We start from the raw sequence: 25,612 nt of genomic DNA, 5'->3' as shown, positions 1-25,612 counted from the left end.
GAACACATCATCTTATAAACGTAATAATGGTCGCAAGTCGAAACTAAATGACGGAGATCGTCGTACACTAACACAAAACTACAGCAGCTAAAGTGACGGCAGAACTCAATAGCCATCTTCGATACCAGGTATCTAGCGACACTTTCCGCCGAGAACTCCATACAGTTGCTATTAGTGACGACAACCAACGCAAATAACCATAAAACATGGTTTCAGGAACATAAATCCTGAACGGCTGATCAGTGGAAACACGTCATATGGTCCGACGAGTCAACGTTTTCGTTATCTCCAACATCGGGCCGGGTTTACATCTGGAGAACGCTAAAAGAAGCCTATAGTTCTGGTTGATTGACTCCAACTGTTAAGCACGGAAGCGTGATGGTGTGGGCAGCTATATCATGGAATTCTGCTGGTCCCGTCTTTACTCTCAAAGGCCCTGTTACAGCCAACGGTTATGTGAACATTTGAGGTGATCAGGTGCACCCCGTTATCCAAATGTTGTTCCCCAACAATGATGCCATATTTCAGGACGATAATGCACCCATCTACACAGCCAGAACAGTACAATCGTCGAGTGAGGAGCATACAACTGAACTGCAGCGTCTTCCCTGGCCAGCACAGTACCCGGACTTTAACATTATCGAACGCTCAGGGCGATATTGGAGCGCAGACTCCGGAGCAGATTTCCACCTCCCTCGTCACTACAGGAGTTAGAAGAGGTTCTCATCGAAGAATGGCATAACACTCTCTGGAGACTACACAACCATTATATTCCAGTATTCCAAGAGGAATCGCAGCTATATTATGGCAAATGGCGGTCCAACCTCTTATTGATAAACCATACTCTAGTAAGTACAGGTGTTCACATTATTTTGAATATTCCCTGTACACTGCCTGACAAAAACGCGAACCAACAAGAAGGGAAAGAGAAAAAAAGAAATGAAACTTAGTGGATTGTGACATTATAGGATTTCATTTCAGTGATTACAACATCGAGTGACATTTGTAACGTACTTGGAGGTATGAATCCTCTTGTCATTGAATCCCCTCTGACCTGTAGGCGTGCAGTGATTCGTTTGGGAAGGGTGTCATAAAGCCACTGTATCCTCCCCTGACGCAAGCTGTCCCACAAGTTTGTAACTGGCCCATGCTACGGATACTGGCACTGGAAAAGAGTTCTCCAAGATGGTCCCACACCTGTTCTATCGACGACAGACCTGGGGATCTTCTCGGCCACAAGAGTAGCTCAACACCACGAAGACAGTTCATACAGACGAGTGCCATGTGCGGTCAGTGCGACGGTACCTAACGGTTGCAGCTAGTGTACTTGCTCTTCCAAACAGCAGCCCATACGAGCGAACCAGTTGTGTCTTTACCTGCAGTTTCTCGTACTTTAGCCAACGGCCTTGCCGCAGTGGTAACACCGGTTCCCGTCAGATCACCGAAGTTAAGCGCTGTCGGGCTGGGCTAGCACTTGGATGGGTGACCGTCCAGTCTGCCGAGCGCTGTTGACAAGCGGGGTGCACTCAGTCCTGGTGAGGCAAACTGTGGAGCTACTTGACTGAGAAGTAGCGGCTCCGGCCAGGAAAACTTACTACCGCCGGTAGAGCAGTGTGCTGACCACATGCCCCTCCGTATCCAAATCCAGTGACACCCCTGGGCTGAGAGAACGACACGGCGGCCGAACGTTACCGTTGGGCCTTTCAAGGCCTTATCGAACGCAGTTTAGTTTAGTTCTCGTACTTCAGATACTTGGGATATACGCGCTCGATTTAGGGCTCGAGCGGCACACTTCTGCTTTCACGCCCCGCACCTAATTCGATGCAAATAATAACCTGCAGCTGTGATTCTGCAGTCAGTGCATTGGCTAGAATTGCGAATTAATAAAATCCACTGAAAAATAAAAGATAGAAGAATACTTTAATAAAAAGGGTTCTCTTCTAACGTCTCTAATTGATGAAGAAGACAGAGAATTATGATGAATAATTTTTATCTAAGACAGGATATCTCAAATAAATGATAAGTGGTCCTACGATATTCAATTACAAGACAGAAAACATCCTTATCAAACCCAGTAAAGTTACATTGAGAGCGTTACGAGAATGGTAGCAAAATTCCCAAACTAAACAGTCAACAAAGACTCCCAGAAACTAAGTCCATTTTAAAACTAAGTCCATTTGGAAACTAAGTCCATTTTGTAATCACAGCACATGAAAGATTCACCAGCTGAAAATAGTTCAGAGTTCAATATGATTATTCACAATCTGACACACATGATACCAGGAATTGTAACTCATACTCTGTATCTCCTTAGTTCCGCAAATCAAGCTCAGTAGTAAAGCCACTTTATAAAAAGAGAGAAAGGGATAATGTAGATAATTTTAGACCTATTTCTATGCCATCAGTGTTTACTAAACTTAAGGCTGTGTATATAAGGATAACTGGTTATTTTATGTCACGTGATTTGCTATCAAACGTACAGTTCGACCTTAGAAGTCGTTTAACTACTGCAAATGCTATATTTTCTTTCCTATGTGAGGTAGTGGATGGGTTAAACAAAAAGTTTCGAACGCTAGGCATATTTTTTGATTTAACTAAGGCGTTTGACTGTGTTGATCACAAAATATTGCTCCAGAAATTGGACCATTACCGAATATGGGGAGTAGCTCACAATTGGTTCAGCTCTTACTATAGAAACAGACAGAAAAAGGTCATTATTCATAACGTTGAGAATGGCTTTGATGTGGGGTCTGAGTAGGGTACAGTCAAGTGGAGGGTGCCCCAGGGATCAGTGTTGGTGCCACTCCTGCTGCTTATTTATATAAATGATATGCCTTCTAGTCTTACGAGTAAGTCTATATTTCTGTCTGCTGATGACACTAGCTTGGTAGTAAAGGATGTTGTGTGCAACATTGGCTCGGTTTAAAATAGCGCAGTTCATGGCTTGTAGAAAATAAACTAATGCTAAATCACAGTAAGACTCAGTTTTTACAGTTTCTAACACACAATTCAACAAAACCTGACCTTTAATTTGACAGAATGGGCATATGATCAGTGAAACTGAACAGTTCAAATTTCTAGGTGTTCAGATAGATAGTAAACTGTCGCGGAAAGCCAACCTTCAGGATCTTGTTCAAGGACTTAATGCTGCCATTTTTACTATTCCAACGGTATCTGAAGTGAGTGACCGTTCGACACAAAAATTTGTCTACTTTGCTTATTTTCATTCGCTTATGTCGTGTGGTTATTTTGGGGTAACTCTTCCCATTCTAAAAGGATATCTTTGGCTCAGAAACGTGCGTTTCGGGCAATAAGTGGTGTGAGTTCACGAACCTTTTATCGACCCCTGTTCACGAGTCTGGGAATTTTGGTATTGGCCTCTCAATACACATATTCCTCACTGTCATTTCTTGTTTACAGTATTAGCTTATTCCCAAGAATAAGCAGCTTTCTCAGTTAATACTCGGCAGAAATCAAATCTACATTTGGATCGGACTTCGTTAACTCTTGTGCAGAAAAGTGTGCAGCATACTGCTGCATCCATTGTCGATAAGCTACCACTCGAATTCAAAAATCTTTGCAGTAATCCACGATCTTTCAAGTCTAAACTGAACAGTTTCCTCATGGGTCACTCCCATTTTGTCGAGGAGTTCCTTGAAAAATTAGGCTGATTCTTGTTGTTAATTGCGTTCACTTAATATTATGGATTGACTTTTTTCGGGTTCATAAACATTTGATTTTATCCGTTATTACTCTTATGTTGTAATTTCATGTACTGATAAGTTCCATGACCTTGGAGATTTGCTCCTCAATTTGGTCCTACGGAACTTGAAGTGTAAATAAATAAATAGAGCCCTACTCTGGAGCACATCCAGACCTTTAGAAATATAAAGTCCTTTCACAAGTTAAAGTAGTGTAGCGGCCGTTCACTGCCCAGAATCAATCACCTACATGACTTAATCACACACGCTACCGCAGGCAGATATCCGTCCTTCGATAAAACCCCCTTGAGCTCTTCACTCCAACGTCCCAGTATCCACTTGACTCCCATGATGCTCTGCTACTGTCTGCTTCTCCATTGGTTGAAGTCCGTTCCCACCAAAAGCCTTAAGCTCTAAAGACATAATCTAATTCAACTTTACCACTTCCCGAATTTAGCCGATATTACAGCAATATTTCAATAAAGAAATGCCATCAACATTCGGTTACACTCAGATCATTTACAATAAATTTAAGTAATAGTCGATTCATAAATAAATAAGCAGAAATTCTTGCACAAATTTGCACGCAATAGATAACAATAGATTGTTCCTAAGTATTATTTAAACAGTTATTTATGCCTTCTTCACAAAAGTGTCTTTTGGTTCTCTTACCAATTATGGTGTCCACTAACACATGCGATTGGCCACTTTTAAATTAGCACAGTTTTGTAATAGCACTTGCAATGACCATTTGAATAAAGTTACTGGCAAAAGAATAAACTCTTCATTAAATAAATATGCAAGTATGACAAAATATGAGGTATTCATGCTGCATTCATTTGCAGTATAATTGTGGAGAATATGATCTTCTGACAAACACTTGAGTAATGAAAAAGATATAAAAGGCGTCACAAATCAATAAATAAAGCTTTCATGGATGATACCTATAGTGCACTGCTATCATCTGAGCCAACGTTTGTTGAAATAGCAGGAAGCGATTAAAAGTTATTAATTCACAGCGTCACTGTGAAAACGTTTATTCGCTGTGAAATATTAACTACGTTAGTTTTAAAGACATTGAGATATTGTTCTGTCATTGGATGTGCTCATTTTTCTGATATTGCAGATGTACTCAGATCTGCATTAATATTTGATGTGAGTTATCGTCGAATCTCAAAGAGCTGCAATTAGCCATCTTTAAGACTGTCTGACGCTCAGCCATTTCTCGGAGCATTGTCTCCTATACAAAGGCAATTCAAGTGGCAACCACCCCAAATGCCCAAGATTGGGATTTACTCATTTCCAGTGATGCTGACCGTTCTCTCTTCCTCACTTGGTGTGGAGTGTCCACTGCTAGCGTTCAGCTGTTCTTCAAATTCATATTACCTTGTAGCAGCTGTAGGTGGCTGATTAGCGCACCCACGTATGTGTAACGTTACAACGAGCATTGTCCTTTAGAAAAAGGGTACCACCATACTGTCGCATCAGAAGTAACACTTGAGGGCTTGGTCACTATCAACTGTGACTTGTTGTCAAATGTAATGGCTCCTCCATACCACGGCTCTAGGGTAATACAGCTGTGCCTCTCTAAAACATTGGAAGAATAGGACCTCTCCCTATGTCGCCGATAGACTCGTCGACGATGATCATCCTGGGTGTTACGGAAACACGAATCTTTGCTGAACACAATACGACAACTTTCATCGGCAGTCCATGCTTTCCTGTCATGGCACGACACTAGACGCAGTCGTTTTAGCTCAGATGTTAACAGCATCCTACACCTGTGACTGTAATCTCGTACGATGGCTGCTGCTAATCTCCGGCCAATGGTGGGGGTTGAAAATATGTTTGACGGCGTCCGTTACTTGTTCTCATGTGGCAACTGCAGGTGTGAAAGGGCTATGATGCGTCTGGTGTAGAACACAGCAATCCACCCTAGGGGTGGTCAGAGTTGGTTGACCAAAATATTGAAGACGCGTATGCCTGCCCCCACGTTCCATGCAGTCCAACATGGGCTCACTGTCACGTCCGTCGTCATCATATCCAGTTTTGGTTTATGCATCCTTGCTGGTTCCAGTTTCAAGTAGACTGCAGCTGATCTTCCCATATCTTCTTAGGACGCCCAGTATTCCTCTGCCCTTAAGATGTAAATTTGTATATTGGTTGCATATGGGCAGTGAACGGCAGTGAAGGGCCACTACAGTAATTTTACTTCTGAAGTGACTTTGTATTTAAAGAGGTCTGGACGTACTTCAGAGTAGGACTCTAGCTTTGGCCGCTTCTTCTGATATCCCTTGAATGTTTCCACTCTATTTCTGTCTGCGCTCCTGTATTTTCCGAAGTAAAACAGAAAGCTAGCCATTATTTTTGTATTAAATTTTTACAGAAATAAAACGATACCTACGAAAGATCACTCATAGGTGGCGAAATATGTTTGAATAACGAAACAGGAAAAAAAGGAAGGAGGATTACGGTTTAAAACACCGTCGATAACGACGTCATGAGAGAAAGAGCACAAGCTCGGATTGTTTCAGAGATGAGGAAGAAACTGGTCGCGACATTTTCAAAGGAACGATCCCGGCATTTATATGGAGCGATTTTGGGAACTAAACTTGGATGGTCGAACGCATATTTGGACCTTCGTCCCTCCGAATGCGTGTCCAGTATGCTGACCATCGTGTCACCTCGCACGGTAAAGAGGAAAAGAGGTAAGGTGTTATGTTTTGTAGAAGTCGTTGTCTAAACACCGAAATTTAATAAACAAATGTGGAAAAGTGGCAATAGGTGTTTGAACCGCACCAAGACGATCAACTCTTATTGTTACTTTTTCGAGCAATCAGTCTCATGGTTGATTTGTCGCTACAGTCTTAAGGCCGATGCCTTATGACTGGCCTTGCCGTTCATGGGTCTTGGAGCACTCTGCACCTGTGTCCACAAACGCCGCCCTCCGACGTCAGTCCTCGTCACTATCCGGCGTTATCTTCCCACCGCGGTGCAAGGGAACAACGGGCAGGAACTGTCGGCAGCGGGCCACTGTGTGCCTGCAGGCAATCGGATGACGCCTTTGTGTACACGCAGAGAAGCTTCAGTGGCCGCCACGGCGAACTCTTTAATGGCTCGGCGAGAAGTGAGCCTTCTCCAGTATCAAGTGTTCCAAACCGAGCCAGAGCGTAATAGCACTGAAGCTTTTGAGGAGCTACGCCACACGCTCTGCGTAGAGACTCTAAAATTCGGTCACTGTTAAGATTATTGGTAAATTTTTTAATGTTAAATTTGTTGGTTGAGCCATGCGTGTAAACACTGTTGTTGTTGTGGTCTTCAGTCCTGAGACTGGTATGATGCAGCTCTCCATGCTACCCTATCCTGTGCAAGCTTCTTCATCTCCCAGTACTTACTGCAACCTACATTCTTCTGAATCTGCTTAGTGTATTCATCTCTTGGTCTCCCTCTACGATTTTTACCCTCCACGCTGCCCTCCAATGCTAAATTGTGATAACTTGATGCCTCAGAACATGTCCTACTAACAGGTCCCTTCTTTTTGTCAAGTTGTGCCACAAACTCCTCGTCTCCCCAATTCTATTCAATACTTCACCATTAGTTATGTGATCTACCCATCTAATCTTCAGCATTCTTCTGTAGCACCACATTTCGAAAGCTTCTAGTCTCTTCTTGTCCAAACTACTTATCGTCCATGTTTCACTTCCATACATGGCTACACTCCATACAAATACTTTCAGAAACGACTTCCTGACACTTAAATCTATACTCGATGTTAACAAATTTTTCTTCTTCAGAAACGCTTTCCTTGCCATTGCCAGTCTACATTTTATATCCTCTCTACTTCAACCATCATCAGGTATTTTGCTCCCCAAATAGCAAACCCCCTTTACTACTTTAAGTGTCTCATTTCCTAATCTAATTCCCTCAGCATCACCCGGCTTAATTTGACTACATTCCATTATCCTCGTTTTACTTTTGTTGATGTTCATCTTATGCCGTCCTTTCAAGACACTGTCCATTCCGTTCAACTGCTCTTCCAAGTCCTTTGCTGTCTCTGACATAATTACAATTTCATAATTACAATATCATAGTTTTTATTTCTTCTCCATGGATTTTAATACCTGCTCCGAACTTTTCTTGTGTTTCCTTTATTGCTTGCTCAAAATACAGATTGAATAACATCAGGGATAGGCTAGAACCCTGTCTCACTCCCTTCCCAACCACTGCTTCCCTTTCATACCCCTCGACTCTTATAACTGCCATCTGCTTTCTGTACAAATTGTAAATAGCTTTTCGCTCCCTGTATTTTACCCCTGCCACCTTCAGTATTTGAAAGAGAGTATTCCAATCAACATTGTCAAATGCTTTCTCTAAGTCTACAAATGCTAGAGACGTAGGTTTGCCTTTCCGTAATCTTTCTTCTAAGATAAGTCGTAGGGTCAGTATTGCCTCACGTGTTCCAACATTTCTACGGAATCCAAACTGATCTTCTCCGAGGTCGGCTTCTATCAGTCTTTCCATTCGTCTGTAAAGAATTCGCGTTAGTATTTTGCAGCTGTGACTTATCAAACTGATAGTTCGGTAATTTTCACATCTGTCAACATCTGCTTTCTTTGGGATTGGAATTATTATATTCTTCTTGACGTTTGAGGGTTTTTCGCCTGTCTCATACATCTTCCTCACCAGATGTTAGAGTTTCGTCAGGAGTGGCTCGCCCAAGGCTGTCAGTAGTTCTAATGGAATGTTGTCTACTCCAGGGGACTTGTTTCGACTCAGGTCTTTCAGTGCTCTGTCAAACTCTTCACGCAGTATCATATCTCCCATTTCATCTTCATCTACATCCTCTTCCATTTCCATAATATTGTCCTCAAGTACATCGCCCTTGTATAGACCCTCTATATACTTCTTCCGCCTTTCTGCTTCCCCTTCTTTGCATAGAACTGGGTTTCCATTTGAGCTCTTGATATTCATGCAAGTGGTTCTCTTTCCTTCAAAGGTCTCTTTAATTTTCCTGTAGGCAGTATCTCTCTTACCCCTAGTGAGATAAGCCTCTACATCCTTACATTTGTCCTCTAGCCATCCCTGCTTAGCCGTTTTGCACTTCCCGTCGATCTCATTTTTGAGACGTTTGTATTCCTCTTTGCCTGCTTCATTTACTGCATTACTGTATACCAGTTGGCTATATACAGTATACCAGTTGGCTATAATTAATGTGCAGCTATTCACAGAGATCCATTGTGGCACGTAGTCATGGTATGGCAGCGAAACTTGTTAGATATGCAAATGCGTTAAGGTGCAACCACTTTACGCAGAAAAAAAGGTTCCGGTTTTGGCCACCTGGTGCAAATATGCCTCTATACACTCACCGCATGACTGTATGAAATCCACAAGGTATTACGTGAGTGAGCAGTGTTGCATTGAGCCAGTATCGTCGACTGAAAGGTCTGAGGACAGATCCTACGTCACTAAATGGTTTAAAGAAGATAATAATGAAATTCGAAAACACGGGCGAGCTTGGTGTGGCATCTGGAAGAGGAAGGTGTCCTATCCTTGTGGATGTTACTGGCGAGGTTGGCGTTGCGGTAACTGACCATCCAGCACGTCCACTTGGGAGTGTTACTGCTCGTGCAGTATCAGGAGAATTGTTTGCCCTCTGGTCAACAGTACGGAAAGTTTTACGGTCTGTTTTACACTGGTACGTGTACAACATCCGGATGGTGCAGCAACTGAAGCCTCATGATCCGCAGTAACATCCTCAATTTGCTCTTCGGTTTCTGGAACGGAGCGAAGTTCATGGTCGTGCAGTGTTAGGTGGTGTGACGAGGCACATTTTACACTACAGGGTGTAGTGAATACACAAAACTGTCGAATTTGGGGTTTTGTTAAACCGCGTGTTGTGCACCAACACCCATTGCACTCGTTGTACGTGACTGTGAGGTGTGGATTCACAAGCACCTTTATTCTCGGTCCAGCCTTCTTTGAGGAGAATACACCCAGAGGGCCTGTCAGGTGTAGCGTGATGTCTGCACGTTATCGAGACCTCTTTATACGACATGTGCTTCCTGTTTTGGAAGAGCGCAAATATGTGGAAATCATTGCTTTCATGCGAGGTTAGGCAACACCTCACGCCGTTTGCCCATGGAAGATATGCTTAATGCAACCTATATCACTTTCATGCCGATGTGCTCTGTGACCATTTATTATTGTATATATACTTGCTTTTATCTTTATGTAAATTTATATGTACACGACGTGTTAATTAATTTGTTTAATTTGCCGTATAATCAATTACGTATATTATGTAAATATCGCTGAGTAATCGCTGAGGAAATGTTAGGGAAACATTAGGTTTTTGTCAACGAATAAGTATCGTGGGAGTAGCGGCGTCTCTGGACGCGGGTGGATGTTACGTAAGAGCGCGTGCTACGCAGAGAGAGAGAACTCTGGTGTCAGACTTGGTGAAGTGCGGACGCATGGATGGCGTGCACTGTACTGGAGGAGTGATTGTTTAGCGGCACGTGGCAAGTGATGAGCGTGGGCGGTGGGAATATTGGCTGCAGCAACATCAAGAACCCGCCACGCCAATATCATTACCAATAACTCCCGTGCTCGCTAATTATCATGGAAAGGAGCCAGCAGCAGTATCGTCGTCAGCAACTTCGTTACGGAGAGAATGCACCGAAGTAAGATTGCTGCATCACAGCTTATTGTCAACGAGTTTTGTAACAGCGTTACTCAGCTTTGTGGTGTTTTGCGAGTGAATAATTACCATAGTTTAATCAAAACTGTTTACCCGCGATTCTCCTAAAATCATTCACCAAGTAGGTGCCTGTCCTGTCCTATTGTTACAATAATCCGAGTACCGTTTATGAAAAATGAAAACTGCAGTGCCAGTTAATCTTGCTTATGAACTAAATGATTCAGTTAGATTAAAGATTTGAACTTAAAGCATTCAGTAATTTCAGTCTTACTAACTTTAAATTTGAACTTTAATCTGAGGCGATCTAATTCTTGCAAATAGTAAATCGACTAATCAAATTAAAATGATTGCTGGCACTATGAACAAAAGCACTGACTAGAATTAATGAGTGAGTGCAAATATAAGTGATTATTGTAATTTTTTGTAAGTAAAGTTCTGGTTCACATTTTGACTTGCAGTCGTGCTAAAGTATAATAATTACCTTTTGATACAGTAATTATCAATTTCTACTTCCCTGTTCAGAAGTCAATAGAGTTTCTTTTAATTATTTTTTGCCATTTTTCTAATATTCATATGAAAATAGTAGACGTTATTGTGAGGTAACGCCATTGTCACTCACAACAGTAAGTAACCATTAATCTAAGTGTTATCTTATATGTTTTCAAAATTTCAGCTCTGTTAGTTAATGATATTTCGAGTGTAAACTATTTTCTTTCTCGCTTTATTACGTAAATGTTTCAGCTGTTTTTGCTAACGTGCGTGCAGCAATCTGTTGCCGCGCGTGTTCGAGTAATTCTTGACATTGACTGTTCGGCTCATTAATTCACCTACCGAACAGAAATTTTGCCCAATTGGGCTAGCGACCGTATTTCTTTTAGCTATAATTATTTCAGTAACTCATATTATTCTTTTCCGATCCACGTGGTACCCCTTCTCGTTGCCACAGTACGTGAATGATAGCACAAACCTTTCGAACAACCATACTAAATTTTACAGTAATTAAGTAGGCGGAATAAGTTGTCCTACAAGGCATCTTATTGTTAACCTCCCCCTCATTTATCGACTTTATATTGAATCTTTTACAAAATTTTAGTCCAATTGTTAGGCACATGCTTAACGGTCATATATTTCTAACATTGTCGATAGAAGAAAAGGTGGGCGTTACAAACCTTCCACGAAAGTGGTATCTCCAGAGAGTTTCCAGATGCATGGAGTACAATATCACCTGATCTGAATCCACGTTACTTTTGGCCCTCAGGATATCTAAAAGAGCGCGTTTACCAAAGACACTTTAGGTCTCTACCAGATAATAAAGCCACTACTGAATAGAAACACGTTGCTAAGATTCCACTGGAACTACTGCGAGATGAACAAATTTTGTAAGCAGTAGTTAATAATAAAGTCAACATTATGCATTTCTTACTTGGTTAACCTGCCCACTTTCCGCTCCTAATCCTTTACATAAGGAAAATTTCTGTCCATTATTCGTGCACTCACAACGCCATATTCGCTGGCCAAAACTGGAGCTAATTTTTTATAGCAAAACAGGTTCCGCATTAACACTTTAGCATATCTACCACTTTTCGCTACCACACGATGATTACAAGTCACACTGGACCTCTCTGAGTAGCTGCACTTTAACCACCCAGTATAAAAGTTTTCAAAGAATGTTCTAACGCTTGTAGGTTCGTTAAGTGGTTAATATGCTGCGAGTTTCCGACCAAGTTCTCTTTGGTCGTTGTTAAATAGTAATGACTGTTGGTGGGCTTCTACAATAGTAAATAATCCTTCGCTCCATGTATTTTATCCGTGATACTATAAAACAAGTTGAAATTAAACAGACTATCGGGAAATAGTCTTGTACACGTCCTAAACAAATGCTTAAGGGCAGCCGACGTACAAGGACATTTGACAGGATGATTACATACCACATAATCCTTTCATATTGCTTATAGCAATGACTAATTGCAAGATACTATTTGCGTACGACAATCCAGTGCTGCGTGCAGCACAACAAAGTTACGTGATCAATGAACATCGTTAGGTAAACTGAGATGGAGGGCACAGAAGGGGGTGGCCCATGAAGGGACGGATGTTGTTTGTTTTATTTTACAAAATTACAAAATAATGGATACATATGACGATATATAATATCCGATTTATCTTCTTGTTAAGACACAGTCACAATATAAAAGATGCATGTGCAAAAGAAATCTTGCGAACACATATGCGTCACGCCTCGCCAGTACTGTAACATAGATAATTGTATAAAATACCGTTTTTTTAATACAAAAAACTGTAACGCCCAAGTTACAAAATAAAAGGTAGCGTGTACAGAACGAATTTTACAAACGCTTAAGCGACATAAGTCTTAGCGCCACCTGTGCCCAATCAGTATAATAATAAGTGAATGTAACGTAGATGACGATACAAGAGATTACTTAAACACATAAGCTGAAATGTCGGAGACCAGTCAAGCAACGGAATAACAAAGATCTAGTATACATTTTTACTGAAAATAAAACATATTGCAATGCATGCACTATCGTATGAACCTGGATTAATAAACGCATAATAGAACACGTTTACTGTATCATCTATTGCATCATGGCAATGCAACGTTTAACACCATGCTTATGAAGTCTATTCATACTGACCAGAACCATCCCGCTAGCATTACCCTACCAATAATCCTACAACCATTACAAAAAAATCACAACAGGTCACATGACGCAGAAAAACATACAAAGAATGCCTTCGAAACCACAGCGAACAGAATCATCGCGCATTAACAAAAATTGATATGTGTCGTAAGCGATAAAAGGGATCAAACCAGTCATCCTCTTCTAAAGGCATGCCGAAACTGTCACCGACAGGAACTGCAAAATGGCTGAACAGGGATGGCTAGAGGACAAATGTAAGGATGTAGAGGCTGATCTTACTAGGGGTAAGATAAATACTGCCTACAGGAACATTAAAGAGACCTTTGGAGAAAAGAGAACCACTTGTATGAATATCAAGAGCTCAGGTGGAAACCCTGTTCTAAGCAAAGAAGGGAAAGCAGAAAGGTGGAAGGAGTGTACAAAGGGTCTACACAAGAGCGATGTACTTGAGGACAATATTATGGAAATGGAAGAGGATGTAGATGAAGATGAAATGGGAGATATGATACTGAGTGAAGAGTTTGAGAGAGCACTGAAAGACCTAAGCCGAAACAAGGCCCCGAGAGTAGACAACATTCCATTAGAACTACTGACAGCCTTGGGAGAGCCAGTCCCGACAAAACTCGAGCAAAATGTACGAAACAGGCGAAATACCCTCAGAATTCAAGAAGAATATAACAATTCCAGTCCCAAAGAAACCAGGTGTTGACAGATGTGAAAATTACCGAACTATCAGTTTAATAAGTCACGGCTGCAAATTACTAACGCGAACTCTTTACAGGCGAATGGAAAAACTGGTAGAAGCCGACCTCGGGGAAGATCAGTTTGGATTCCGTAGAAATGTTGGAACACGTGAGGCAATACTGACCCTACGACTTATCTTAGAAGCTAGATTAAGAAAAGGCAAACCTACGTCTCTAGCATTTGTAGACTTAAAGAAAGCTTTTGACAATGATGACTGGAATACTGGGTAACAAATTCTGAAGGTGGTAGGGGTAAAACACAGGGAGCGAAAGGCAATTTACAAATGGTTCAAATGGCTTTGAGCACTATGCGACTTAACATCTCAGGTCATCAGTCCCCTAGAACGTAGAACTACTTAAACCTAACTAACCTAAGGACATCACACACATCCATGCCCGAGGCAGGATTCGAACCTGCGACAGTAGAGGTCGCGCGGTTCCAGACTGAAGCGCCTAGAACCGCTCGGCCACCATCGTCCGGCGGCTATTTACAATTTGTACAGAAACCAGATGGCAGTTATAAGAGTCGAGGGACATGAAAGGGAAGCAGTGGTTCGGAAGGGAGTGAGACAGGGTTGTAGCCTATCTCCGATGTTATTCAATCTGTATATTGAGCAAGCAGTAAAGGAAACAAAAGAAAAATTCGGAGTTGGAATTAAAATCCATGGAGAAGAAATAAAAACTTTGAGGGTCGCCGATGACATTGTCTGTCAGAGACAGCAAAGGACCTGGAAGAACAGCTGAACGGAATGGACAGTGTCTTGGGAGGAGGATATCAGATGAACATCAACAAAAGCAAAACGAGGATAATGGAATGTAGTCGAATTAAGTCGGGTGATGCTGAGGAAGTTAGATCAGGAAATGAGACACTCAAAGCAGTAAAGGAGTTTTGCTAAGGGGAGCAAAATAACTGATGATGGTCGAAGTAGAGAGGATATAAAATGTAGACTGCCAAGGGCAAGGAAAACGTTTCTGAAGAGGAGAAATTTGTTAACATCGAGTATAGATTTAAGTGTCGGGAAGTCGTTTCCGAAAGTATTTGTATGGAGTGTAGCCATGTATGGAAGTGAAATATGGACGATAAATAGTCTGGACAAGAAGAGAATAGAAGCTTTCGAAATGTGGTGCTACAGAAGAATGCTGAAGATCAGATTGGTAGATATTGAACAGAACTAGGGAGAAGAGGAGTTTGTGGCACAGCTTGACTAGAAGAAGGGATCGATTGGTAGGACATGTCCTGAGGCATAACGCGATCACCAATTTATTATTGGAGGGCAGCGTGGAGGGTAAAAATCGTTGAGGGAGACCAAGAGATGAATACATTAAGCAGATTCAGAAGGATGTACGCTGCAGTACGTACTGGGAGATGAAGAAGCTTGCACAGGATAGAGTAGCATGGAGAGCTCATCAAACCAGTCTCAGGACTGAGGACCACAACAACAATAACATAAACAGCGGTTTCGCAGCATCAGACAAAATCAGACTTGGTATCCTACGTTAGACTATGTACAACAACATATAAAGACAGTTCTCATATAATAATTATTTTGTTATTTCTTTATCTTTTATTTCTTACTAAACTACATAAAATAAGTTTATAAAACAACCTACAGGCAAATTTTCATGTGTAGCGGCATAGATGAATATTTACCGAATGGTGTATCTAGGCCCCTCCCTCGTTAACCAGCGTCAGTGATTTATTTGCGATGAAACCAAGATGACGGAATATGAATCTAACAGAAATGCCCGAAGTGAGAGGGGTAGGAGGAAGGGTGACTTTGAAGGGAGGAATAGAATAGAATAGAATAGAATATTTTTATTAGCTTTTCAGTATTTTTCATACAATTGGCTTTGTCAAAGTTTACAGAGGGTTTTAGTTTCAGTGCCATATTCAAATAGTTACAGAAAGAGGAGAAAAGGAACTAATGACCTTTTCTTCAGCATTATGTAAAACAATGTTTTATACAGTAATTAAATACACACATAAGAAAAGAATCACAGTAAATAACTAGCTTATATAATATCAAAACATTTTCTTCATAACTTAGGTAAAACATATATTTTGATGATTAGTTTCTAAGAATTCTTCAGTTGTATAGAATTCGTTGTTTTTAAGCCAGGTTTGCAATGTATTTTTATATTTATTTAGTGGTACTGTACGAGCTGGGCATGGTAACTTATTGAAAAAATTTATGCTTAATTACTTATAGTTATTATGGACTACAGCAAGTCTTGGGAAGGCAAGTCCAGCAGGTGACTGTTTCTTGTACTGTGTGCATGCACATTGAAACGCGTATGTATTCATTACCAGCGATGGCGAGGCATGACAGAATCTCTGACCAGAGAGTTATTTATCGTTGCTAGTCTGCGCTTGACCGCGCGAGACGACAGTAGTAGCGTGTAGCGAGTCGGCAAGAATAGTAGCGTGTAGTGAGTCGGCAGGAACAGTAGCACGTAGCGAGTCGGCAGGAACAGTTGTGTGTATCGAGTCGGGAGAGGTAGTAGTCAGTCGACAGTAGTAGCGGGTGGACGATTGTACTGAGCGGGCGTCGGCATGCGTCGGCGGCGTGCTCTTCTCGCGACTCTGGTCACGGTTCGGGACGATGTATATTGTTATAGAAGGTAATGAAGCACCATTGCGCAATTCTAATAATGTATGTCAATTGTCATTAATTTGTTCAAAAAAGAATGCCCCAATAATAATTTTTTTATAAAGTAACTCTTTTAAAGAAAAACATTCATTGCAATTTAAAGAATATTTCCTATGCATTACCTCCAAGAATCAAAATTAAATATAAGCCAGCATTACACGAAGCTGTTTAGTAGAATCTACAATTAAGAACAGATATAGATGCAGTTTTTTTTATTGAGGTAAGAATCTTTTGCTTTTTTTTTATTCTGAATACAGGGCCGAAGGTCAGCGCTGCTGCCCTTACAAAATTTATTAGGTTTAATTATTTCTGTTCAGATGTTACATTCAGTTCATGATTCATTATTTAATTAATATTATTGTGGGTTTATGATCAATCATAATTCTTTACTTTTGTAGGGAAGTTAACATTCTGGCACATTTTCATTATCATTGACTTTTTACTATTTCTGCGGGGAGGTTAAGCTTGGCTCCATTTCCATTTACATTTATTATTGATACACATTTTATGCTGGGAGGTTACAGCATCACATCTCATGTTCAATTTTTTCAGATTTTCTCTGGCATATATTAAACAGTTTTATATGTACATGCTTGGCACTGTCATTACGCCAAGAGATTTAAAATAGTTTCTGCAGGACTCTCTGGCTGATAACCCTTCCATGCACCTGATTGCTTTCTTCTGCCATCTGTAAATACATTCAGCCCCTGGGGAGTTACCCCAAAGCAATATTCCATATTGCAGTTGGGAATGAAGAAAAAGCATAGTATGAGTGGAGTAGCAATTGCTTTCTCACACTGTTTCTTAATTTATACAATAAGAAAAGTACTCATGCTAGTTTACTACATAGATAATTGGTGTGTCCTTCCAATGATTAGTCCAAGTAATTTCACTGTTTTGTTTTCATTTTTAGTTACTTTGAGATTAAATATTGTTTCTTCTGTTTTTGTTTGATTTAGGCACAGATGGTTAGCCTGACACCTGTAATTAGCCATTTGCATCATTTCTCTATTTTTGTCCAGTACACTCTGTAAGTTCTCTCCTGTACTTATTAATGTCATATCGTCAGCATATAGTATGTTCTCACACGGTATGTAATTCGAGAAGTCATTAACATAGACAATGAACAGAAAAGGTCCAAGAACAGAGCCTTGGAGTATTCCTCTTTCTATAGGGAGTATTTCTGACCTCTGCTTCTTTGCATATACAGGTTGTAACCTATTGCTTAGATAAGGTTTGAATAGATGAAGTGTATCATCTTCAGTGCCATAGTATTTAACTTTTTGATGAGTATGTCATGTGACACCAAGTCAAATGCTTTACTAGGTCAATAAGTATTCTAGACATTGATACCCTTTTTTCATACCCTTCATAAACATTGCTCAACAAAGCTTCTACTGCTTTTACAGTTGATAGGTGTGACCTGAAGCCAAACTGTTGTTCATTTAAAATTTTGTTGGTTTCAAAATACCTGTGTATCTGGTTATGTACCCAATTTTCTACTAACTTGGATGTGATTGGTACTATTTAAATGGGTCTGTAGTTATTTGGGAGGTTTCTGTCACCTTTTTTATACTCAGGCAATGTAACTGTGAACGGGGAATATTCCTTCATCAAGTACTCTGTTTGATAGTGAGAGAAGTGGCATTTCAATTTCTTTTGCTATACATTTAATGATGAGATTACTGAGTCCATAATAGTCTTCTGTTTTGTAATTAATTTATTTATTCATTGACTTATGAATATCACTTAATGTGATTAGGGTCCAAGTGAACTTCTCACTTCTTCTCTGTTTTGCACAAGTGAGCAATGCTTCTGCATCAGAGGCAGAATTGATGGGTGGGGTGGTGACGCTATTTACAAAATATTCCTTGAGAATATTGTATTCAATAGGGGTACTCCTTTCTTTATTGGTATTATTAATTTCCCTTTTAATGACAGTCCAGACAGCTTTACATTTATTTTTAGAATTGAAATATATTCATCATTTGCACAGCACTTAGCATTTTTTATTTCTAATCTGTAAAGATTTCTCATTTTAGTGTAATTTTTCTTGTCCCTATTACTGTTATGAGATTTGTCTTTCATAATCATCAGTAGTAATCTGAGTTTGTTATGTTGTGGGGTGTACCACTTGTTAGGCATTTGTTGCTTATGAGTAATATTACTCTGGTATCTTTTGGTTACCAAGGAGCATGTCATTTCTACTATATGCTTGATCTCTGTCAGGAAAATGGAAAAACATTTATTAATCGTTTTCTTGTTATCCATTACATGAGTCCAATCCATTTCTTTTAACTGGTTTATCATTTTGTTTACATTGGATTCAACTAGAATTCTACATGTCACTCCTCTCTCAGTAGAACTGAAGGCTGACTTTTCTATTTGAAGCCATAGCCCTGTGTGATCTGATATTCCTAATTCTAATACATCACATTGTATGGAGTCTCTTTGTACATTGCTAATTATGTTATCAAGGCATACATTCAGTCTAGTGGGTTTTTCATTGAGACAGTAATAGTTTAATGACTTCAGAGTGTTAATCGTATGAATTACATTTTTCCTCTTTCCCCTTATATCTATGTTAATATCACCAACAATTACAGTTCTATGCTTTGACAACATCAATATTAAAGTGTTAATTTTTTCTATAAATACTGTCTCATCAGAGCCTGGGATTCCATAGGTTGAGACAATTACAGTTTTCTGTTCGTGCATTACAACACCAGCTACTTCTATTGTAGCTTCAAGGCATATTCTACTAAGTCTATAACTGAGTAATTCAATTCAAGGTTACTTTTGATATATATTGAGACCCCACCATGTGTAATACTTTTCTGCAGTAGCTTGTAACTAACGAATATCCAAGACGAGAGAGGGGGAGGGGAAACGCGTGGAAGAAGGAAATATAGAGCGTTACAGGGGTTAGAGGGTGGAAGTGGTGAGGTGGTGTAAAAGAGTTGTGTAATCAACCATTGGAACATACAATTCTGAGACAGATACGTTGTACTTTGGTTGACCTTATGTATTGTGTATGATATTTGTAACAGGGTACACTCTGCTCTACACGATACCCTGATAATGGATAAAAGTCATAAACTGGTCGCCATATAAATAAAAACAGACTACTGTGCAGCTTTGGCTGTTTGTGATTTTGCTGAGTGTTCATATTCCTTGTCGGTTCCATTATGTAACCTGCGAATTACCGTCTCCGTAGAACTGGGACACACAGATTTCTATTCAACATGCTCTCATATTTTGTTGTGAGACTTCAACAAGAATCACATAACTAAAATATTTGTATCCTCCTATGTCCACTTTCATGACTTTTGCTCCCATAAAGCCTCAACTGGAGCAGTCCTTATCGGACAAACATAATCACTGTCGTGCTTCATAAAACAGACTGCTGCCAATGTCACCTTCAGCGATAGTGTTTTACGTGTGTTACACACTAAGTGATATTAGGGAGACAGCGGAACGCAGTGCCCTCTACCACTTGCTCACTAGCCACAGATCACGAAATTGGATTGTATAAAGTTGCGGAGGGTGTCGGCCGAGTCAATCACGAAGAAACCATGCTCACATTAGCTCTGAACCATTTAGGGCTATCCAAGAAAATAAGTCTGGATGGACTGCCAGGAATCTGAAACCCGCCCTTCGCAACTTCGATTCCTAACTTTCACCCCACCTCCCTCAGTGCTTGAATGATGGACACCATCCACATCCAGTACTTTCTTTCCGACATCATCATATAGGACATTTTTTTTTGTCATCAGTCTTCTGACTGGTTTGATGCGGCCCGCCACGAATTCCTCTCCTGTGCTAACTCTTCATCTCAGAGTAGCACAAGCAACCTACGTCCTCAATTATTTGCTGGATGTGTTCCAATCTCTGTCTTCCTCTACAGTTTCTGCCCTCAACAGCTCCCTCTAGTACCATGGAAGTCATTCCCTCATGTATTAACAGATGTCCTATCATCCTGCCCCTTCTCCTAATCAGTGTTTTCCACATGTTCCTTTCCACTCCGATTCTGCGCAGAACCTCCTCATTCCTTACCTTATGTGTCCATCTAATTTTCAACATTCGTCTGCAGTACAACATCTCAGATTCTTCGATTCCCTTCTGTTCCGGTTTTCCCACAGTCCATGTTTCGCTACCATACAGTGCTGTACTCCAGACGTACATTCTCAGAAATTTCTTCCTCGAATTAAGGCCAATATTTGATATTATTAGACTTCTCTTGGCCAGGAATTCCCTCTTTACCATTTCTAGTCTGCTTATGATGTCCTCCTTGCTCCATCCGTCGTTGTTTATTTTACTGCCTAGGTAACAGAATTCCTTAACTTCATCTACTTCGTGGCCATTAATCCTGATGTTAAGTTTCTCCCTATTCTCATTTCTACTACTTCTCATTACCTTCGTCTTTCTTCGATTTAGTCTCAATCCAAACTCTGTACTCATTACACTGTTCATTCCGTTCAGCAGATCATGTAATTCTTTTTCACTTTCACTCAAGATAGCAGAGTCATCAGCGAATCGTATCATTGACATCCTTTCAGCTTGAATTTTAATTCCACTCTTTTATTTCCATCATTGCTTCCTCTATGTACAGATTGAACAGTAGGGGCGAAAGGCTACATCCTCATCTTACACCCTTTTTAATACTAGCACTTCGTTCTCGGTCGTCCACTCTTATTATTCCCTATTGGCTGTTGTACATACTGTATATGGCCCGTCTCTCCCTACAGCTTAACCCTACTTTTTTCAGAGTTTCGAACATCTTGCATCATTTTATATTGTCGACCGCTTTTTCCAGGTCGACAAATCCTATGAACGTGTCTCGATTTTTCTTTAGTCTTGCTTCCATTATTAACCACAACGTCAGAATTGCCACTCTCGTGCCCTTACCTTTCCTAAAGCCAAACTGATCGTCGTCTAGCGCACCCTCAGTTTTCTGTTCCATTCTTGTGCATATTATTCTTCTAAGCAACTTGGATCCATGAGCTCTTAAGCTCATTGTGCGATAATTCTCGCACTCGTCAGCTCTTGCCCTCATCGGAATTGTGTGGATGATGCTTTTCCGAAAGTCAGATGGTATGTCGCCCGACTCATACATTCTACACACCAATGTGAATAGTCGTTTTGTTGCCACTCCCCCCAATGATTTTAGAAATTCTGATGGAATGTTATCTATCCTGTCTACCTAATTTGATCTTAAGTCCTCCAAAGCTCTTTTAAATTCTGATTCTAATACTGGATCCCCTATCTCTTCTAAATCGACTCCTGTTTCTTTTTCTACCACATCAGACAAATCTTCCCCCTGATAGAGGCATTCAATGTATTATTTTCACCTAACCGCCCTCTTCTCTGTGTTTAACAATGGAATTCCCGTTGCACTCTTAATGTTATCACCACTGCTTTTAACGTCACCGAAGGTTGTTTTGACTTTCCTGTATGCTGAGTCTGTCCTTCCGACAATCATTTCTTTTCGATGTCTTCAAATTTTTCCTGCAGCCATTTCGTCTTAGCTTCCCTGTACTTTCTATTTATTTCATTCCTCAGGGACTTGTATTTCTGTATTCCTGATTTTCCCGGAATATTTTCGTACCTCCTCCATTTATCGATCAATTGAAGTATTTCTTCGCAGTTACCTTCTTTGTACCTACGTTTCCTTCACAACTTCTGTGATGACCCTTTTTATAGATGTCCATTCCTCTTCAACTGTACTGCCTACTGAGCTATTTCTTATTGCTGTACCTATAGCCTTAGAGAACTTCAACGGTGCCCCATCATTCCTTAGTACCTCCGTATACCATTTTTTTCATATTGTTTCTTCCTGACTAGTCTCTTAAACTTCATCCTACTCTTCATCACTACTGCATTGTGATCTGAGTCTATATCTGCTCCTGGATACACTTTACTATCCAGTATATGATTTCTGAATCTCTTACTGTGCTGTCACCGCCAGACACCACACTTGCTGGGTGGTAGCCTTTAAATCGGCCGCGGTTCGCTAGTATACGTCGGACCCGCGTGTCGCCACTGTCAGTGATTGCAGACCAAGCGCCGCCACACGATAGGTCTAGAGAGACGTCCTAGAACTCGCCCCAGTTGTACAGCAGACTTTGCCAGAGATGGATCACTGACAATTACGCTCTCATTTGCCGAGACGATAGTTAGCATAGCCTTCAGCTACGTCATTTGCTACGACCTAGCAAGGCGCCATTCACATTTGTTATTTATCTATGGAAGCCTGTACCGTCATACCGATGTTCACCAATTATGAATTAAAGTTAAGTATTCCAGAAGCAATGTACTATTTTTGGCTACTATAATTCCTTGTCATTTTCCAGACCTCACGCCAGCCTGCGTGAGCTTAAACGCGTGCCTTTCGGCTACCCGTCCTAGTGGATTGGCTGTCGGGTCAGTCCACTACACTTACCATGATGTAATCTAACTGAAATCTTCCTGTATTACCAGGCCTTTTCCAAGTATACCTCCTCCTCTTGTGATTCTTGAACAGAGTATTTGCTATTACCAGCTGGAACTTGTTACAGAACTCAATTAGTCTTTCTCCTCTCTCGTTCCTTGTCCCAAGCCCATATTCTCCAGTAACTTTTCTTCTACTCCTTCCCCTACAACTCTATTCTAGTCCCCCATGACTATTAGATTTTCATTCCCCTTTACATATTGTATTACCCTTTCAATGTCTTCATACACTTTCTCTATCTCTTCATCTTCAGCTTGCGACGTCGGCATGTATACCTGAACTATCGTTGACGGTGTTCGTTTGCTGTCACTGAACTGTTCACAGTAACACACTCTCTGCCCTACTTTTCTATTCATAACGTGTCCTACTCCCGTTATACCATTTTCTGCTGCTGTTGATATTACCCTATGCTCATCTGACCAGAAATGCTTGTCTTCTTTCCACTTCACTTCACTGACCCCTGCTATATCTAGACTGAGCCTTTGCATTTCACTTTTCAGATTTTCTAGTTTCCCTACGACGTTCAAGCTTCTGACATTCCAAGCCCCGACTCGTAAAACGTTATCCTTCAATTGATTATTCAATCCTTTTCTCATGGAAATCTCCCTCTTTGCAGTCCCCTTCCGGAGTTCCGAACGGGGGACTATTCCGGAATCTTTTGCCAATGGCGAGATCATCATGACACTTCTTCAATTACAGGCCACATGTCCTGCGGATACACGTGTCTTTAATGCAGCGGTATCCATTGCCTTCTGTATACTCATGCGGTTGATCATTGCTGATTCCTCCACCTTTTGGGGCAGTTTCGGGTGCCATGAACCTCTTGTCGCTCCTTCGCCCTCTATGACAAGGCCATTGGCAGAATGAGGGTGATTTCTTATGCACGAAGTGTTCGGCCGCCAATGCTGATTATTAATCAAAATTTAAGCAGCAGCGGAATTCGATCCCGGTACCGAAGGCGTTTTGATTATGAATGAAAGACGTTACTCCTAGACCACGGTGGAACATACATTTTTCTGTCACAAGCCAAACATTTTTGTGTAGCACAATTGCATTAAGTAGACAGCATGTTCTTCACGCCGAAAATTCGGCATTGGAGATTCAATCAAAATTCTCTGGGATGCCTCCTTCATTGCGTCAGACATACGACGTTGTCGGTGCCTGATACAATGGAGGAGGTAGAGGTCCCAAGGGGAAGCAACGTTACAATTATTCCTTAAAACAGAAATTTACATTATTAATAATTTCTTTGTCTGCAGTTAGATGTCTGCAGTCCCATACTAAGTGAAGCCTCCGCGGCACAGTATCGCAGAACGCCTCTAGAATAGTGAAATTAAAGCAGCGTACCCATTGATAAGATGGAGTGGGCCGAGCCATAGCGCCTTGGTTCGGTATTGTGCCGTGCGGATTTGGATATGTACCAGAATTGCAGACACGAACTTCCCGGCAGGAAGCAGTACATTTTCATTTAGTTATTGTGAGGTTTACTGTAAGAACAATAATGTAAAACATTGTAATTTACAGAGTACTGTTGTAAACCCACTGTCATTAGTGAAACGAAAACACAAACTTATTCCCTAAAACGTACATTACGAAAATGGCTTCCATCATTGCCATCATTGGTGATGCTTTGATGAAGACGTTCGCGGAAGCTTTTCATCACGTTCTCAATCATTTCTTGATGAGCGGCCCTGTCTCTCCCTAGACTACGACATTCAACTAATCTGTATTGTTGAGTCGCCGTAGAAAAGCATTGTTCTTGAGATGTCCCCACAGAAAATAAATTGAGGGTTGAAACATCAGATGATCTGGCAAGCGAGCGGATATCGCTCAGTCGTGACAGTAATCGATATGGATAGTGGCCCCTCAGCGCAGTCACTGAACTACACTGAATTACTGGCCGTATGAGCTAGGACTCTTGATATTTTTAAAAATATCGGGTATACGATACATCGATGTTTAAAAAATATTATACGGCATTGATATATCGAGAAAATTATCCATATCATGGCAGTACAAAGGTCGACGTTGAGGTCTATAAAAGTATCTGCTGCACATTGTAAATATATTGCCGGTTTTAGAGCTCTATCTCACCTCGTTCAGGCAACAATGTCCCTGCAGCTGTGGAATGAAGAAATTATCAATAATGGCCACATACCTCTTGGAGTTGACACTCACTCATCGGATATATGCTGCGTTCAAAAATGGTTCAAATGGCTATGGGACTTAACATCTGAGGTCATCAGTCCCCTAGAACTTAGAACTACTTAAACCTAACTAACCTAAGGACATTACATACATCCATGCCCGAGGCAGGATTCGAACCTGCGATCGTAGCGGTCGCGCGGTTCCACTCCGGCCGGCCTCGCGCCGTTCAAACTGTCGTTTCAAGTCCTTTATGCATCACATTGTTTAAGAAACCAGTCTCGTCCCGTTGTGTTATCCACCTGTATATCGTCATTGTGTCTACAACACGGAAATGGTGGTCACTTTCACTTCACTTTTGCGTGCTGGAGAGCCGCAACGCTATGCCACGACTAAACTCTCCCACATGAATGTGAAGATGGTATCTGATCTTGTGTGAAATCTTATGGGACTTAACTGCTAAGGTCATCAGTCCCTAAGCTTACACACTACTTAACCTAAATTATCCTAAGGACAAAC

At 40.9% G+C, this 25,612-nt stretch overlaps 1 pseudogene; it reads left to right on the top strand.

Moving 5' to 3' along the window:
- Positions 1-1,396: 1,396 nt before the first annotated feature.
- Positions 1,397-1,514, top strand: LOC126093046 (5S ribosomal RNA; annotated as a pseudogene).
- Positions 1,515-25,612: the final 24,098 nt, after the last annotated feature.

The sequence above is a fragment of the Schistocerca cancellata genome, chromosome 7 (assembly GCF_023864275.1).
Source record: "Schistocerca cancellata isolate TAMUIC-IGC-003103 chromosome 7, iqSchCanc2.1, whole genome shotgun sequence".
Lineage (NCBI taxonomy): Eukaryota > Metazoa > Arthropoda > Insecta > Orthoptera > Acrididae > Schistocerca > Schistocerca cancellata.
This window is presented reverse-complemented; position numbering and strand designations above follow the sequence as displayed.